A 19,373-nucleotide genomic window follows, 5' to 3' on the forward strand; every position below is an offset into this window, starting at 1 on the left:
TAAAAACAAAGTTGACAAACTGCAAACCAACAAACACAAAAAATAAGATTCTTATTAAAATCTAAGCAACTGGTGGCTGAAATTGCTAGTAGGATTCCTTCATTTGATAAAGATTGACTGAGCACCAAGTAATATCATACACTTTAAGGTTATAGCAATGAACCAAACAGAAAACAGGTCCTACCCCTGTGAAGTTTATGTTTAGTGTAGTTGTCATGAGGTACAAAGGCAGAAGTAAAGCAGGGGGAGGGAATTGTAGAACCAATGGAAGAGGCATGCTATTCTAAAAAAGCCTCACTAATAAGGTAACATTTAAGCAAAGACCCTATGGTAGTATGAGAGTAAATCAAATGGACTTAAAGGCAAAGGTCCAAGACAGGTATGAGACTGATGAATGTGAAGAACAACAAAGAGCCCAGCGTGGCTGCATTCAGAATGAATGACAGGGAAAGCAGTAGGAGATGAGGTCAGAGCAGTAGGACCTTTTTTTTTTTTTTTTTTTTTTTTAACACCGAATGACAGGAAAGCACTGGCTGGTTTTGAATATGACCCAATTCATGTTTTAAAAGCATTAGTCTGGCTGTTGAGCTAAAAAGAGACTAGAAGAGGAGGAGAGGGAAAAGGTGAAAGCAAATAAAGTAGGTAAGAGTCTATGGTAATAATTCAGGCAAGGGATAACTGTCTTGGATTAGGGTGGTAGCAGCAGTGTGGTTAAAGTGGCTGGGTCCCAGGGATATTTTAAAGGTAGAGCTGATAATATTTGCTGAAGGATTAGATGTGGAATATGCAGAAAAAAAGAGGTCAAGGAAAACTCTAAAGTTTTTGGCTGGAGCAACCAGCAAATAAACTTGACATTGAAGAAGGGAGTGTGGAACATTAGGAGAAGAAAAGACAAAAGTTAGTCAGCTCCCATTATCGCAAGAGCCAACTATGCCTTCACTGTTCAAGTCTGCTCCACCCTCTAAAAGCATACTGGACCGTTTGCCAAAGAGAAGGTACCATGTCTGCCTTTTAAGCATCCATTTCAATGTCTGATATATGATAAGCCTTAATAAATCTCTAACTCATGCAGGTATTATTTAGGTCCATTCAATGTCACTTATACTCTGTACCATAAATACCCAATCTCAGTAATCTTTATTCACTATAACAAGATCACTCTTGATTATGTCTATTACTCCATGCTGTTAAATCCACTCATATAATATACTTATTGCTAAATGTTCAGTTTGGACTGAATAATATGGGGGAGGTATAGGAGACTGTTCATCAGTGGCTGAAAAAACAAAGGAATTTCTAATGGAAGCCAGAAAGAGATGTGAGAGTTAAAGCAGAGTGAGGTGAACTCTTTACCAGCTATGTCTCTTGTAATTCAGAGAGAAACCATCATTTAATGGGGAACCATTTGAATTAGTGAGTACAACCAAGAAAAAGGGAAGCATTTTAATTGTAGCTATTAAGAGAGAACAGTTTGAAAATTGCCTGGAAGGAAAACACAGCCATTTCACAAAGACTGAAGATATCTTTTTAAGCTAAGAGGTAATTTTAATATGAAGAGAAATATCTCAAGTTTAGTCAGGGCAATGAAACCTTAACTAGTTTATAAAGAAATCGGACTAAATGTCTATAATGACTGAAGCTGTTGAAGGAGAAAGAGATTTTGGAAATTTCTGTGACTAAAAATCACAACACTCTCAAAGACTGTAGGACAGAAACTAATTATTTTATTAATCAATTTAACTAGATTTAAAGGGAAAATTAAATGTCAGTGAACATAATGGGACCTCTGGGTCCCATCAGAAGTCCATCTAAATCATGACAGGAGAAGAATAAACAAGACATTCGCATTATTAAAGAAGCTAGGATTTTTTTTTTTTTTTTTTTGTTGGACTCGGGGCTTTTATTCTCTGATCTTTTTACGTTTTCTTCTTTTCACGATGAAGTTCGTGCTTACTGCAGAAGACGGGTGCGTTGGTAGGCAGGCGCATGACATCAGCAGGAGCCAGACGTCTGTCACTCGACATGGTGTCATAAGAATCAGGGTCTGCTCCGCAGTCTTTCCTCCACACACTTTCCTCTGGCAGAGCTGAGCCATGCTGTCCATTCTACTTCAGAATCTCTATCTTTATTTTTTTTCCCCATTTATTTATTTTTTCAGCGTAACAGTATTCATTCTTTTTGCACAACACCCAGTGCTCCATGCAAAACGTGCCCTCCCCATTACCCACCACCTGTTCAACCAACCTCCCTAGCAGCAATGTCTACAATAGCCAAACTATGGAAAGAACCTAGATGTCCATCAACAGATGAATGGATAAAGAAGATGTGGTATATATAGAATTGTTTTTTAGAAGTTGCTTTTGGATTGTTTCTAAGAAATGTGCCCTGAAGTAAGTTAGTTTAAAAGAATGCAAATATTTGTAGAAGATAGTTAGAAGTATCTGTCAAAATTTACATATGCATTCCCTTAGACCAAGCAAGTCCACCACTAGGCATTTTCCCTATATAGACATATACTTTCATAGTTTCCCAAGATATACAAAGATTATCCTTCCACCTCTCCTTTTAATAGCAAGTAACTAAAAACAATCCAAATGCCTATGAAATCGAGACTGTTCAACAAAAGATAAAGAATCTATGTTACAGAAAGAGATTCTAAATAAGGAAAAGAAGGCTAGAATATACTGTGGAGTTGAATTGGAATTGGAGGATCAGTGTAACTCATGGTTTTTAATATATATGTGTGTGTATATATATATACACATATAATATATATGTGTGTGTGTGTGTATGTTGTGTGTATATACATACACATGGGTATGTGTATGTATATACATACTTACATACACATACACATGGGTAGATGCAGAAATATAGATGTGTATATGGGTGAGATATCCATATCTATATCTGTATCTACATCTATATATATCTATCTATAATTTCGTGTCCACTGAGCAAGCCTGGAAGCAACAACATTCCAGTATCAATGAGCACACTTAAGACCCAGATCTTGGTTTCTAAATACCATTCTCTCATAAAAAGAATCAAAGCTCCTTAAATAAATGGCTGATGCCAGAGCAAGGTAAGAGAAGATACAAAATAAGCCTAGAATATTTTGTGGTACCATAATTAAGGGAGTGCTCCAAAAGTAATGAAGGTATGTCAAAAGGACATAGGAGCTAACCTGAATGAGCCTCCAATGCTAAAGCTGAGAGAATTTGAACAAAATGAATAATGATAGCACTGGATTATAACCCCCAGAATAAAATTAAAGACCCCAAAGTCATCTGGTATAAATAAATGACTAAATATATAAAACAGAGAGGAGAAATAGTTCTTCCTCACAGAATACCTATAAATAAATGTAGGAGAATGGACACAGAAAACTGTGTTGCTATCAGGCAACACCTCAAGTAGTAATTGCTATAGTCAAGGACCATTGATGGATGCTAAAATTAGTATGTTAGAGTATGATGACAAAAAAGATTTGGATTGTTTTGAAGTACCCTCTCTAAGATAAAAGGTAAAAAAAAAAGTAACTTTACAGAGGAAAAACCTGACAGACACTATCTTAACCTTGTGATCAAGATTAATCTTAGTAGACATATTGACATAAGGTACCCTGATATACAGCCTTGAGACAGGTAGAGCATCATTTTAGTTGTATTTTGATTAAAAATGCAAAACCTGAGTTTAATCATTAGAAAACATCAGACAAAACCAATTTAAGGGACATTCTACAAATATACGTCCTGGACTCTTCAAAAGTGAAAGAAAACAAAAGACTAAAGAATGATCACAGATTGAAAAGGACATGACAACTAAATGCAATGTAATGCCCTAAATGGAATTCTAGAATGAATAAAAAAAGGACAATAGTGGGAAAATTGGTCAAATTTGAAAAAGGCCTATAGGCTAGTTTACAGTATTGTATCAATGTTAAATTTCCTTATTTCTATAATTGTACTATAGTTATGTCAAATGTTAACATTAGGGGAAGCTAGATAAAGAGTATATGAGAATTCTATGAACTACATATGAATTGTGATTTCATAAAATTTAATGAACTTTCTCATAAGGCTAAAAATAATTCAATGTAAAATGTGAAAAAAAGAACAAAGTAGATCTGTATACATTTATATGAAAAAATATCAAGATGTATTACTGCTTCAAAAAAATGAAAAAGAAAAAAAAGCAATGACCAGAATGGCGTAATATGATCTCTTCTAAGTGATATATTCATGTACTCATATACACAAATATATATATATACAATCATATATGTATATAAATATTGGGTATCTAAATAACAATTTTTGTAAGAAAAACAAAACTATTAAAACTTATAATTGGGGAGGAGGGGAAGTGAAGATAAGAGAAGCAAGTGAGAGTTTTATTTTTGTTTTGACAAGTCTGCATTTCTACACAAAAATGACTATCTTTTTTAGTCCTTTTCTTGGTTTCTTTTCTATACCTCCCTATATTAAAATAAAGGAATAAAAGAAAACTTGAAAATATTTAATTGTAATATTTATCATATAATTTAAGGGTTTACTTTTGTGGGGAAAAAAGTCATTAAGTCTTCAGTGCCATTGTTTGAATCTTCTAAATAAACTATATTCTTTTGCATATAATCTCCAGTATTCTGAGTCTGGTTCACATTAGTTCTGGAATGAAAAGTTTTCCCACTCACTTCTAGTAGACAATACAACCTAGCATTTTGTTGTAGTGAAACAAAAAGCATGTAGATTATTCTTAGGTATTATGAAATTTAGCTAAGAATAACATCACTTTTTCTGTGAAGGACCACATAGTAAATATTTTGCTTTGTGGGCTACATATCATCTCTGTCAAGTATTCTTTTGCTTTTTCTAAATAGCAATTTAAAAATACAAAAACCATTCTTAGTTCATACTGGGTTCCCAACCTGAGAGACATGGACAACTTACTGCAGGATTCCAGACATTATTCCACCTCTAAACTGAATAAATAATATATGTCATACATATATGTAATGATATTTCTTGAGTACCTATAGATACACCTAGGATTAACACAAAACAAATTATTTTAAGAAGAATTATTGAATTCATATAAACTTCCTATCCTTATTAATTTTCTTAATCAGTGAATACCAAAATTGTAACTGGTCTTCTATGGGGGGTTCATTAGATGTCTTAATATTAAAAAGGACGCCTCACACAAGGACTCAGAAAATGTAACTTCCACATACTTCCTTAAAAGAATTACTTAAGGTTGAAATCCCAATAGTTCATTTTTGCCCTTGCTTCCCTTGCCTTTGCCGTTGTTCCTAGGAAGATGTTGCTGCGGCTGAGGTCGAAGAGGTTGCTGCCTGCATTACACAATGGAATACTATGCAGCCATCAAAAGAAATGAAATCTTGCCATTTGCGACGACGTGGATGGAACTAGAGCGTATCATGCTTAGTGAAATAAGTCAATCGGAGAAAGACAACTATCATATGATCTCCCTGATATGAGGACATGGAGAAGCAACATGGGGGGGTAGGGGGATAGGAGAAGAGTAAATGAAACAAGATGGGATTGGGAGGGAGACAAACCATAAATGACTCTTAATCTCACAAAACAAACTGGGGGTTGCTGGGGGGAGGTGGGATTGGGAGAGGGGGAGCGGGCTATGGACATTGGGGAGGGGAGGCGAACCATAAGAGACTATGGACTCTGAAAAACAACCTGAGGGTTTTGAAGGGTCAGGGGTGGGAGGTTGGGGGAACAGGTGGTGGGTAATGGGGAGGGCACGTTTTGCATGGAGCACTGGGTGTTGTGCAAAAAGAATGAATACTGTTACGCTGAAAAAATAAATAAAATGGAAAAAAAAAAAAAAAAGAATTACTTAAGGTTGAAATTCAGTCAAACAAGAGAAGAAGCCATGAGATCCGGAGAGGGCAGATCAAATTCAGAGAGTAATAATGGAAAATCCATGAATGAGACTTATAGAGACAACCAAGAAAGGAAAGAATTTACACTTACTGAAAGGAATAGAAAAATGTGTAAATGTGATAAAGACATATTTTGTAAGGGAAAAAAAATCAAGTTAAAAGCTTGGGAACAAAAAAGATGAATAAGAAACTTAAGTCTAAATATGAAATAATCTAAAAGGTGATAAGGTCTTAAGCAGTTAAAGGAGTATAAAGGAAAGAAAGATTGTTTGACCTTGGTGGTGGGAAAATTCTTTGAGTGGCTCAGGAATTGTAACATTAGACTATCAAAGTAGAAAACGTCAATAGAACTAGAACTTGTCCCAGCAATAAAGGACTTTTATGTCATAATTCTGTAGATTCTCTTTATTGCTTTTCAATATTTGGAAACTTTCTAGAGCAAAGCATAGAGAATTTGGTTAGGATTGCAGAACAAAATGAAAATAACATCAATGATAAGGTAAAAATGGCACAGTCCTGAAAGGAAAAGGAAATAAAAGGGTAGCAGTATTAATATTTTATCTTACATAACAGAGTATCAAAAAACACAAAAGTTGGCAGAACAAAAAGTAGAAGTTAAAATGTTATTTAAAGTAACAATGATAATCAATAGATATTCTAAAATATTTATATATTTAAATATACTCATTAATATATTATAGATTTATATAATTGATATAATATGTGTCTTTTAATCAAATATATTTCTATCACAAAGCTATCAAATATTGGGAAGAAAAGAGGAAGTAAGATAACATAGTTAACTATGTTCTATAATTCTACAGTCTAACTACCAGTAGAACTAAAGTAATTCATTAAATAAAAGGAGGGATGAGCATATTATTTGATCACAAAGAGATAAATATTGAAAGATTAAAAAATACTAGAGGGGCACCTGGGTGGCTCAGTCAGTTAAAGCCTCTGCCTTCGGCTCAGGTCATGATCTCAGGGTCCTGGGATCGAGCCCCACATTGGGCTCTTTGCTCAGCAGGGAGCCTGCTTCCCCACCACTGCCTGCCTCTCTGCCTACTTGTGATCTCTGTCTGTCAAATAAATAAAGTATTTTTAAAAAGTAGTAGAAAATCCCATGGTATCATAAGCTAATTCTTTGAAAGACTAATAAAAAATGTTAAAATCCCTAGCAAGTTTGATGAGAGGGAAGGGAAAGAAAAAATGAAGAAAAGGCATAGAACAATAATTTTAGAAAAGAAAAAGGAAATATAACCATTGTTAAAGTATTTTTACATGATAGTGATACATATAAATAATATTATGTCACTAAAGTTGAGATAGACAATCTTACATGTCAGCAATAACTAGAAAAATATAAAACATCAAAAAATTACCATTCATGATAACATATTATGGATGTATTATAATATATAAATATAAATATCTATAAAATAACAGGGTATATGCCCCCAAAATGTATATTACCCTTATGGAGAAAATTATAAAACCTTATTGATAAAAGAAGATTTTAATAAATAGAAAATTATGCTTTATTTGGGGGTAAAAATTGTTGATATTTTTAAAATGCCAATTCTCCCTGTATTAATATATGATTATAATATAATTCCAATAAAAATTCCAATAGAGATTATCAAAGAATTTGACAAAGTGATCTTAAAATTAATATTGACAAGTAAAGAGCAGAGAACTTCAGAGAATGGGGAGCCACCTTGATTTTAGCTAATGATTACTATCCATTTTATTCTATGTTGACATTTGCCCATTCTGGACTAGGATGAAGAATAAAAGTTCTAACATATGTGTAACTGAGTCTTAGATGAATGGAGAAAAGAGAATTAGGAGGCAAGCAATATTTGAAGAAATAATAGCCAAGAATTTTCCAAACTTGACAAAAGAAATCAATTCAAAGATTTAAGAAGCTCCGTAAACTCCGAATAGGAAAAATACAAAGGAAATCTAGAAATATCATGGCCATATTGTGAAAACTCAAAGCCAAGAGAACAAATATCTTAAAAGCAATCACAGAGAAGGAAAGGCATATTACTTTCACCATAGCAACAATAAGACTGACAGCCCACTTTTCAATATAAACTGCAAGTCAACTGACAATGAAACTTCTCAGAGTGCAAACTTTCAGCGTGCAATGATTTAGTCAGAAGAAAATACACTCCAAAAATGAAAATAGACTTCTAAGATTCCATACATGTCAAACAAGATGGAGTAAGCCACTACAGACTATATCTCACACTGATGATAATTAAAATCTCTGGGCAGAGAAAGACAACCACCTAACTACTCTGAAAAGTAAATATTAGCAAGCAGACTGTAAATTGAACTTAAAATCTGGAAAATGATTTGTAATGAGGACAAGATTCATGGTCGTATTTGCCTTCTTTATTTCCAAGCTTTGACTGAGGGAAGGTCCAAGTGGCAGAACTGTCCCATGGGTGCTAAAGAAAAAATTCTCAGAAACAAAACATTACCTCTAGCAATGAAACCAGGAAAAGATGCTCCTGCATTCCAGAAAGCAGTAGAGTAATACCCAGTTCTTTCAGTCTTTTCTTTCTTTCTCTTTTCTCCCTCAGCCCTACCAGATGGGCTGGCCAGTTAAGGAATTTTATGGCTGCGTGACAGTGATGACATAGGCACCTAAAACCCTGAGAAAATATTCATCTTTCTGGACGGAGATATTTTAAAATGGGCTCCTACTGCCCAAATAGTGAGGAGGAATTCCCTGGTGTTTTTTTCACCTTTTTCCTTCACACCAGTTTGCCTCTCAGGTGACCCCAATCTCACAGAACCGCATGAAAATATGGGGGAGTAAAACCTGAAAATTAATAGTAGAAAGATACCTGGAAAATTTCCCTAAATATGTGGAAAGTATACGACACTGCAAATAACTTTTAGGTAAAACAAGATATCAAAGGAAATTAATAAATACATTGAGCAGCATAAAAATGAAAATAGATTTTATCAAAATTTGTGGGGTAAAACCAAAACAGTGCTTAGAGAGAAACTGTTAGCTTTGATTCTTCCATATAAAATGAAGACAAGGGGCGCCTGGGTGGCTCAGTGGTTTAAAGCCTCTGCCTTCGGCTCAGGTCATGATCTCAGGGTCCTGGGATTGAGCCCCACATCGGGCTCTCTGCTCAGCAGGGAGCCTGCTTCCTCCTCTCTCTCTGCCTGCCTCTCTGCCTACTTGTGAACTTGTGATCTCTGTCTGTCAAGTAAATAAATAAAATCTTTAAAAAAAAATAAAAAAAAATAAAATGAAGACAAAAAGAAAAGCAAAATCCAAAGCTAACAGGAAGAGAAAAATAATAAAGAATAGAAATGAATAAAACTGAAAAAACTGGATTAAATCAAACGAAAAGCTAATTCTTTGAAAAAATCAATAAAATTGACAAAATTCTCACAAACTGATATTTTCCCAAGAAAATATCGGGAAAGGCACAAATTACCAATACTAAGAGTTAAAAAGAGGAATTAATATAAACCATATTAACATTAAATGGAAAATAAAATATTATGAATGACTTTAAAGAATTTATATAAAATGGAACTATGCTATGAAAGACAGAAACTACAAACATTCACTCAGATAAAGTATTTTATAGGATAGTCATACCTTTAGTTATACATTTAAAGAAATCGATTTTATAATTTAAGAATTTCCAAAAAAGAAAACATCTAGTTGGTTTCACTGGTGAAATCAATTCTATATCAGTGAACACTTAAGGAAAAAATAATAGCAACTCAACACAGTTCTATGAGAAAATAGAAGAGAACAGTTCTCAACTATTTTAGCAGACCGACATTACCCTGATGCCAAAATGAAACAAAAAACATTATAAGAAATTTTAAAAAAATGCTTATGTCCCTTATGAAAATATTTTTAATTCCCAAGAAAATATTAACAAATTAAATCCCAAAATATAAATATATAAAAGAATAATATGATCAAGCAGAGTTTATCCCAGTAATGGAAGCCTGATTCAAAATTCAATGTAATTCACCAAATCAACAGACTAAAGAAAAATTACATTCATTTCAACAGATACAGATAAAGATTTTAATAAATTCAAACTCCATTCATGATAAAAACTCTTAGAAAACTATGAAAGAAGAGCTCTATCTTAACTTGATAAAGGGTATCTACAAAATTTTCCAACTCTTAAAGGGAGTTGGAACTTTTTACTATCTAGCTTTTCACTGCTGAATATGATATTAGCTATCAGCTTTTTCCTAGTCAGAGTAATTAGGCAAGGGAAAAAAAGACATTTAAACTAGAAAGGAAGAAGTAAAATTGTCTGTGTTTGCAGATGGCACAATCTTGAATGTAGAAATCCTAAGGACTCCACACAAAAAAAGTTACAACTAATAAGTAATACAGTAAAGTCTGAGAATACAAAATCAACATACAAAATTTATTTGTATCTCTATACATTAACAACAACCTACTCAAAAAAAGAAATTAGGAAAACAATTCCATTTACATTAGCATCAAAAAAAATAAGATGCTTAGGAATAAATTTAACCAGGTGAAAGACTTGTGTACTGAAAACTGCAAAACAGTGATGAAATAAATGTTAAAAGATACAAATAAATGGAAGGACATTCTCTGTTCTTGGACCAGAATTAGTACTGTAAAATGTTCGTATTTCCCCCAAATGATCTATAGATTCAAGGCAATCACTATCCACATCCCAACAGAATTTTTTACAGAACTACAAAAACAATCCTAAAATTCATTTGAAACCACAAAAGACTTCAAACAATCAAAGCACTTTTGAGAAAGAACAAAACTGAAGGTATTACACTTTCTGATTTCAAAACACATTACAGGGACGCCTGGGTGGCTCAGTTGGTTGGGCGGCTGCTTTCCGCTCAGGTCATGATCCCAGTGTCCTGGGATCGAGTCCCGCATCCAGCTCCTGGCTCAGCAGGGAGCCTGCTTCTCCCTCTGCCTCTGCCTGCCACTCTGTCTGCCTGTGCTTGTTCTCTTTCTCTCTCTGACAAATAAATAAATAAAATCTTAAAAAAAAAGATATGAAAAAAAAAACCCCACATTACAAAGTTACAGTAATCAAAATACTGTGTACTGGCATAAAAGCAGAAAGATATACCATGAACAGAGTAGACAGCCCAGAAATAGGGCCATAAATATATGGTCAACTGATCTTTAACAAGGGTGCCAAGAAGGGTGTCTGAGTGGCTCAGTTGGTTAAGTGTCTCTCTTTAGCTCAGGTCATGATTTCATGGTCCTGGGATTGAACCCAGTGTTGGGCTCCCTGATTAGCAGGGAGCCTGGTTCTCCCTCTTCCTCTGGCCTGTATATGCGCTCTCCTTCTCTCTCAGATAAATAAAATCCTAAAAAAACCCAAAAAACAAAAAAAAAACAAAAAACATACAAGGGTGCCAAGAATACACAATGAGGAAAAGATCGTCTATTCAATAAATTGTGTTGGGAAAATTGGATAGCCATATGCAAAAGAATGAAACTGGACCTTTGCCTCATATTATATACAAAAATCTACTCAAAATGAATTAAATATTTAGATGTAAAACCTGAAACCATAAAACTTTTAGAAAAAAGCACAGGAGAAATGTTTCTAGATACTGGACTACACAATGATCTCTTGGATAGGGCATCAAAAGCCCAGGCAACAAAGCAAAACTAGAAAATGAGATTATATCAAACTAAAAAGCTTCCACACAGCAAAGGAAATAATTAACAAAATGAAAGGCAACCTACAAAAGGAAAAAACATTTTTAGACCATATATCTTAAAAGTGGTTAATATCCAAAATATATAAGGCACTCTTACAATTCAATAGCAAAAACAAAACCCACAAGTAACTCAATTTAAAATGGGAAAAGGACCTGAAAACACATTGTTCTGAAGAAGACATACGAATGGCCAACAGGTATATGAAAAGGTGTGCAACATCACTAGTAATCAGGGATATGCAAATCAAAACCACAATGAGCTTTCACCTCATACCTGTTAGGATAACTATTATCCAAAAACCCCCAAAAACAAAAAACAAAATCAAAGGAAAAGTGTTGGTGAGGATGTGGAGAAAAGGAAACCCTTGTGTCTGTTGATGGGAATATAAATTGGTGCAGCCACTATGGAAAACAATATGGAGGTTCCTTTAAAAATTAAAAATAGAGGGATGCCAGGGTGGCTCAGTCAGTTAAGCATCCATCTTCAGCTCAGATCATTATCCCCGAGTTCTGGAATCAAATCCCGCATTGGGCTCCCTACTCACCAGGGAGCCTGCTTCTCTCTCTGCCTGCTGCTCTGCCTACTTGTGCTCTCCATTTCTCTGTCATAAATAAATAAAATCTTTAAAAAATTAAAAATAGAATTATCATTGATCTAGCAATCTCTCTTTTGGATATATAGCCAAAGGAATTGAAATCTGGATCTTAAAGAGGTATCTGTGCTCCCACCTTCACTGCAGCATTATGGATAATAGCCTAGATCTGGAAACAAAACTAAATATCCATCAGCAGTTAAATGGACAATGTAAATGTGGTATAAAGATAAAATAGAATATTATTCATTCTTTATTTTTTTTATTTTATTTTTTTTTTATTATTCATTCTTTAAAAGGAAGGAAATTCTGCCATTGTAGGGCTGAATAATATTCCATTATATGTATACACCACATTTTCTTTTTTTGTTGTTGTTCAGGAAACATTTATCATAGCTCCAAGTTTAGGAATTTTCACTGACAGAAAATCAACACTTTCAGAAAATCTCCCCCATAGCCCTGCTCAGCTTCTGAATCTTGGTTTTCACAGACCTATTAGCATATTTCTCTCCAATACAGATAATCATTGCACCCATGCTTGATGGATCAATCTTAACTTCCAATTTCAATACTTGGCCTTTACTTAGGAAGCTCTTCAGGACTGTTTTTAATTCAAAGAATGGCTTAATCTAAAGATGATGCAGTGGTTACTGTGCAAGGTACTTCTCCACAGTGGATGCTCAGCACGGTAGAAAAGGCAAAAATGATTCCAGGGATTTTGTTCAAGCAACCATTTTCAGCAAGCAAACTGATCAGGCTGGACATGAGGGAAGAGAATCTCTCTTTTGCTGTCATGTCATTTAGTCTTTTCACTTTCACTGTATGCTTTACACAAGGATTCATAATGGAAGCAGGCATTTTGGGTTCTTTCAACATTTGTGCTACTCTCAACAATTCCTTTTCTACTTGTTCCATCTGTTTAGATGCAGCAGAATAAAGAGCAGCGGCATAGCAACCTTCGATACCATATACCTGAACAGGTGGCCTCATGTGCTTGGCAAACAACCTGACCACAGATGTACTAAAGCAACACACCTTTTGGGAGAACCCAGAAACTGCTGGGGTGGCCATCTTCTCTGGGTGGCTTTAGGTCCATATACTACATTTTCTTTACACATTCAACCATTGATAGATATTTAGGTTGCTAGAATAGATGAACCTGGATGACATTATGCTAAGTGAAATAGACCAGATACAGAAAGACAATTACTACATTATCTCACTTACGTGCAATCTAAAATAGTCAAACAGAGACAGAGAGTATAATGATATCTGCCAGGGATTATAATAGGAGATAAATAAGGAAAGTTGGTCAAAGAGCACAAAGTTTCAGTTATGCAAAATAAATGAGTTCTGGAGATCTACTGTATGACAAGGGACACTTACTAACAATATCGTATACTTAAAATTTTGCTAAGATGGGAGATCTTATGTTAAGTGTTCTTACCACTGAAAGACAAACAAACAACCCCCCCCAAAACCAAGGGGATGGAAAAACCTTGTTGAGATAATAACCAAGATTATGGCACTGATAGTGATGATGTTTTAATGGGTATATACTTATCTCGAAACATGTAGTTGAACACATTAAGTATCTACAGCTTTTTGTATGTCATTCATACCTCCATCGAATGGCTTCATAAAATCCCCTACAAATGTCATACTTAATGGTGAAAAACTGACTACTATGCTGTTTACAATAAATTAGAAACATCTTAAATGTCCATCAATGAAAATTGATAATTAAAAGATAATTAACTAGATCTACATGTATTCGAAGAAATAAATCTGAAAAACAGAATTAAAAATGTTGCAGAATGATATATAGTTGTCAAAATATGCAAATAATATCACATATTCATAATAGAAATACACAGTATGTGTAGACAATATTCTGTGTATATATCTCTATGTGTATTATGTACATAGTATAAATAAAATAAAAATGAGGACAAATGTAAGTAAAAAATTCAGTGCTTAGTGGTTACCTATGTGTTGAGATGAAGAGCAGTGGGATTGGAAAGGAACACTCAAGTGGCTTTAACTATATCTGAGATGTTTTCTTTGAAAAAAAAAAAAAAGAAAGAAAGATGGGACATGTGTTTGGTTAAGGGTCTACCTTCATCTCAGGTCATGATCTTGGGGTTCCTGGGATTAAGCTCCGCATCAGGCTCCTTGTTCACAAGGAGTCTGCTTCTCCCTCTCCCTCTGCCTCTGCTTGCCACTCCCCCTGCTTGTGCTGTCTCTGTCTCTCTCTCTCTGTCAAATAAATAAATAAAATCTTTTAAAAAAAATAGAGAAAAGATCTGAAACAAATATGTCCATATGCAAAGACTTCTCAGTCTTAATAAAGTTAGTTATTGGTGGGTAGATGGTACTTATTTCATTATTCTCTATTCACTTTTTGTGTAGTTTGTTTTTCTCCAAATAAAAATACTAAAAATAAAAAAGTTTTAACATACGTGTTTTCATGAAAAAGTTTGCCTCTAGAGAGGGGCTAAGATAGGTGGTGGCAGAAAGGTAAGGAGAAGGAGACTATTGCTTCTTATCATAACCAACTCTGCACTATTTGATTTATAACTTTGTTGATTTACAACTATAATAAAAAGATTTTTATTTGTTTCAATGAAAATGGTTTTATACTGGAAAAGATTGAGGATGACTTCACAGATTCTAAACTCTTTGATGCCTCAATCTTACTTGTGTTCTTGAATCTAGCTGTAAATACATATTTATTTTTTGTTGTATTTCATTTCCTAAAGATTACGGTCCACCTTGATCTCTGTTTTCTAATCACTGGTCACAAATTTACGCCTTAGACACATCATTTAACTCTATGGTACTTCAAATTCCTTATTTTTACCAGTCTTTCCTACTTCTCAAGGCTATTTTAAATGTCAAACAAGAAAATGGGCTTCAATTTTCTTGAAAAATATAAAGCATATTTGAATTGAAGAAATGTAGGAGATCACTGGAAGACTGGGAAGAATTCTCAAGAGATCATACCATCACATTAACATCCATAGTCCAACCTCTCTTCCAGAATATGTCAGTAACCATAAAAAAAAAAAAATCTTACTTCCATATATGTATCTTGGAGCCTCTAAATATGTCCTGTTATCTGGTGGAGTAGAAGTGCAGGTAGCAGTTGTGATATCTGGTTAGGAACATTATGAAAATTGACTTCTTTAGTTATGAAAAATATTTTTTAGGAAGAAATTTCTTAAGATGCCATGATGACATACTAGCCAGTTTTTTGGTAAAGGTCCCATTGAGCCAGTGATAAATCTTAGTATATGGCTGTAAGAAGTACAACACTTCTTACTTGGCTTAAAACAATGTTGGCTCTAGGGCTCTCCCATGAGGGAGGGGTGGGGATGCTAAATAATTCAGGGAAGAGAAATGATTATGCAGACATATGGGGCATCCCTCCAAAGACTGTGATTCTAATGGGGAACAATAAAGAACTGGTCCAGGGAAGGAGGGAGAGGGTTAAGGAAAAAGGTCACCAAGTACTTGTTGGCACTGATTTAGTCACTTGGGTACTGAGTGTAATCAATGATGAGATATGGTCCTTGCCTTCAAGGAATTTATAGGCTGTGATATAGTGACTTGGATACAACAAGCAGATTATCAACATGGAACAAAATAATGAGGCAGAAACATATGAACTAGTCATGCTGGTCACATACAAAAGCCACACTTTTATATTGTATTATTTTTCTTTTGGACATGAAGATCAAATGCTGTCACTAAGTTTGAAGAGTCTTTGTTCAGAAACAGCATGGATAGACAAGTCCCTTTGCCAAAGCCACTGAAATAATGAGAGTGCACACACCTGGTGGTTTATATTTCAGGTGCCCAGAAGCCCAAAGTTTTCAGTTTATAATTTTGTTGAGTTCCAAAGACTCACTTATCAGTCAGCTGTGGGAAATTTGGCACGTATTTTCACATAGAAACAAAGCCACAAATGGGGGTCCTATGTTAGAGTGGCCCATAAAAAATTGTACAAATCCACTTTAAACAAAAAAAATTATACTACTAATGGTATGGTAGCACCTAATTCCTATGTGTACTACATGTGTGTCTGTGTATTTCGAATTTGAAATGCCAGGATCCCCTTTCTCTGGATATAGCCCCTCATCTGCTAATACTAAATATGAAGATACATTGATCTTAATCAATGACTCTGTGAGTGTGTATATGTGTGCCATGAAATATGCCATTCTGAAATCCTGCCACAGGAAGTGTTAACTGATTATCTGTTCTAGCTGCTGCCCTTCCGCATTCACAGATATGTTCATGCTGAGTTTCTATTTTCCATGAGCTGTTTTTCCCAGTGACTAAAAATGTTGGGCAGAGTACTGAGGCATGCCCATTCCAGCAAGTTGCAGGACTTTTTTTTTTTTTTTCTGCAAGTTGCAAATTTGGTTTGAGGACTTCCCATTACCCTTCCCAGAACCTTTTTTGGAACCATGCTGTAGTCTAAGATTCCTTCTATCATATTTTTCCTTTCTTCTCTCTATAGATGTTGGATTAATCTGAAGTCTTTCTTTCCTTTGACAACTCCCCTGCCCACAATTTCTGGCATAGATAGTCCTATCTTTGTGTCTCCTTCTTGACATACTCAAACTCCTGCAAATTAAAATGAAAGTGGCCCAATTAAGATGGGGATTTGGGACTGGATCACTCACCATCTTGTGGGAAAAAATACCATCTTGAGAGTGGGATGTGGATGCTAAAGATTTCACTGGAAGTGACATGAGACAGGAGCCAGGTACAGAGATGCAGCTGCAAAAGAAATGGGTCTAGGGAAGACATCTACAAGGATAGCAGAGTTGCAGATTACTGCAAAACAGCATTCAGGCTCTGAAGAAAAATATTGAGAAATTGAGGGCCCTTAACAAATAACTAATGGCTAAGTGTGAGAGCCAAAGGATTTTACTGGTTGTTTATAAAGGCACCCTTATATTCTGTGGTGGAAGAGCAGGCACAGCTAAATAGAAAACTGAAGATCTGATGGTTACAGGGCTTCAGAGACATTTGAAGCTTAATCAAGACAGGTCTGTTATCATAACATCAGGTCTCTGGGTGGAAGAACCCAGTACCCTGAAGTATGGGTTAGGGACATCTGGACTGATGTCCCAGATGTTGGAGCTGAAGACGTCCCCAAGGCCCCAGAGCTTATAAGGTGGCCCACTCTTCCCAAGTAAGAGGTTGCACTTGCCCTGTATTGCAAAACAGTGCAGAAGCCTCTCCCTGCAAAACAGCAATTTTTCTCCTCAGAACCTGCCCCATCTTCTCTTCTCACTTCCAGCCTCATTACTAGAACTAAAGCCCAGCATTACTGGTTAAGGAAATGAAGAGAATATGCAGTTAAGGATTTGGGAGAATCAGCTAGTGTGTATAAACAGGAGCTAGGAATATACTCCTGGAATTAAATTTTGAAGATGTCCAACCAAGAGGGCCAGGATATCAGACTGGATAATCAAGGAATCTTTGACTTGATGTTTTCTTAGGACATGGGATTTAACACCCTGGCAAGGATGCCAGGCGACTGGGTAAACTCACTGCTAGGATGACATTTAGAGTAGAAATGCCCAAGTTGCCCTAGCAGATAGTAGAGTAAGGAATAAGAGACTGAGGGAAGTGCCCATGTTAGAATGGATATATTAATAAGGTCAGAAGACCCACCAGAGGATCAGGGCCCATCAGAGAAATCAAAGGACACCATTGTATCAAGGCCATAAGTAATGTGCTGGTGAAAAAAAAAAAAAAAGAAAAAAGAAATGTGCTGATGAGAGGGGCACAGCATCACCAACAAGTTCAGTGGTGGCTCTTAGCCACATGTCAGATTTTGACTTCTCGATAACCATAAGGATGGGATGATGGGGATCAAAACAATAGAGCCCAGGTGGTGGTACTTAACTATATGAAGCCAAAAGGTTACAATTATGATAACAGGAAGCAAGGTAAGAGGGGCAGCCAAGAGGGTCAAACCAGCAGGGAATTGGGAAGATGGTTAATAAAGCATGACATCCCTAAGGGCAAAAAGATGGGTAGCCAACAGGAGTGTTACTTAATATCTACAAACACAAAAAGACAAAAATGGATGAATAGGAAGTTGAGGATGACCGCCCCATGAAAATTTTCTAATCCCTTACCAGTTCTTGGTCCTGAGTCAATTTTAGTAGTTACTTAATATCTACAACTACAAAAAGACAAAAAATGGATGAGCAGGAAGTTGAGGATGATTGCACCAATGAAAAATTCCTAATCCCTTACTAGCTCTTGGTCCTGAGTCAATCCAGAACCTGTTGACTAAAAACATGTTCAGATCTTTAGGGGGAACACTACAGCATCATATAATGATTCCCTTCCCCCACAAAAGTACCTATAGTCATTCAGACGACCATACATGGAAGAAAAGAAAACACCCAGACATTTTGAGGAATATTTAGTACAGGTCTGAGTGGACAGTGATATCTGGAGAATCAAAGTGTCAACATGGCCCTCATATTAGAATGAACATTATGAAGGTAATGTTATGAGTCCCAGATGAATGGAGGTAATGAATGGAGTCCTAGAATTGTGTCTAATGTGAATTGGATGTCTATTACTGATTGATTTGATTTGATTAGTAAATCAAGAATGAGTATGGAAAATAAGGAGAAAGTTTCCATACTTTGGACATGGCTACAGAAAGTAATCTTCCATGTATAAATTCTTGAGGCAAAAATATCACTTGCAAAAAGCATTGAGAATGAGAATTAACTGCTGGGAGGTTGGAACTCTGAATAGAGATTTATCAGACACCAGAGGTTTCTAAGAAAAATGAAAACTGCAAGGACAGTCCTTCCATTAGGCTGCAGTAAGCTAATGAGAACAGCAAAGAATTATAACTGATTAAGGAAAATCTATGGCCTCTTCTTGTGAGGGCCCTTCTACTGAATTCTTCTGAGCCTACTGTCTTATTCCAGCCTTAATGGAAATCTTTCTGATTAAAACTAATATCAGGAAATTTTAATCATCTTTTAGGTAAACATATATATACATATATATGTACACATATATCTTAATTTTTTTTTACATCTTTATATCCATCCATCCATACA

General features: G+C 35.3%; 1 protein-coding gene and 1 pseudogene across 3 annotated transcripts in view; both read right to left on the reverse strand.

Moving 5' to 3' along the window:
- The window catches only part of HPSE2 (heparanase 2 (inactive)), a 768,592-nt gene that overhangs the window by 286,379 nt on the left and 462,840 nt on the right, over nucleotides 1-19,373 (reverse strand). The window lies entirely within an intron of this gene.
- Nucleotides 12,696-13,329, reverse strand: LOC123955723 (annotated as a pseudogene).

Source organism: Meles meles, chromosome 13, assembly GCF_922984935.1.
Source record: "Meles meles chromosome 13, mMelMel3.1 paternal haplotype, whole genome shotgun sequence".
NCBI lineage: Eukaryota > Metazoa > Chordata > Mammalia > Carnivora > Mustelidae > Meles > Meles meles.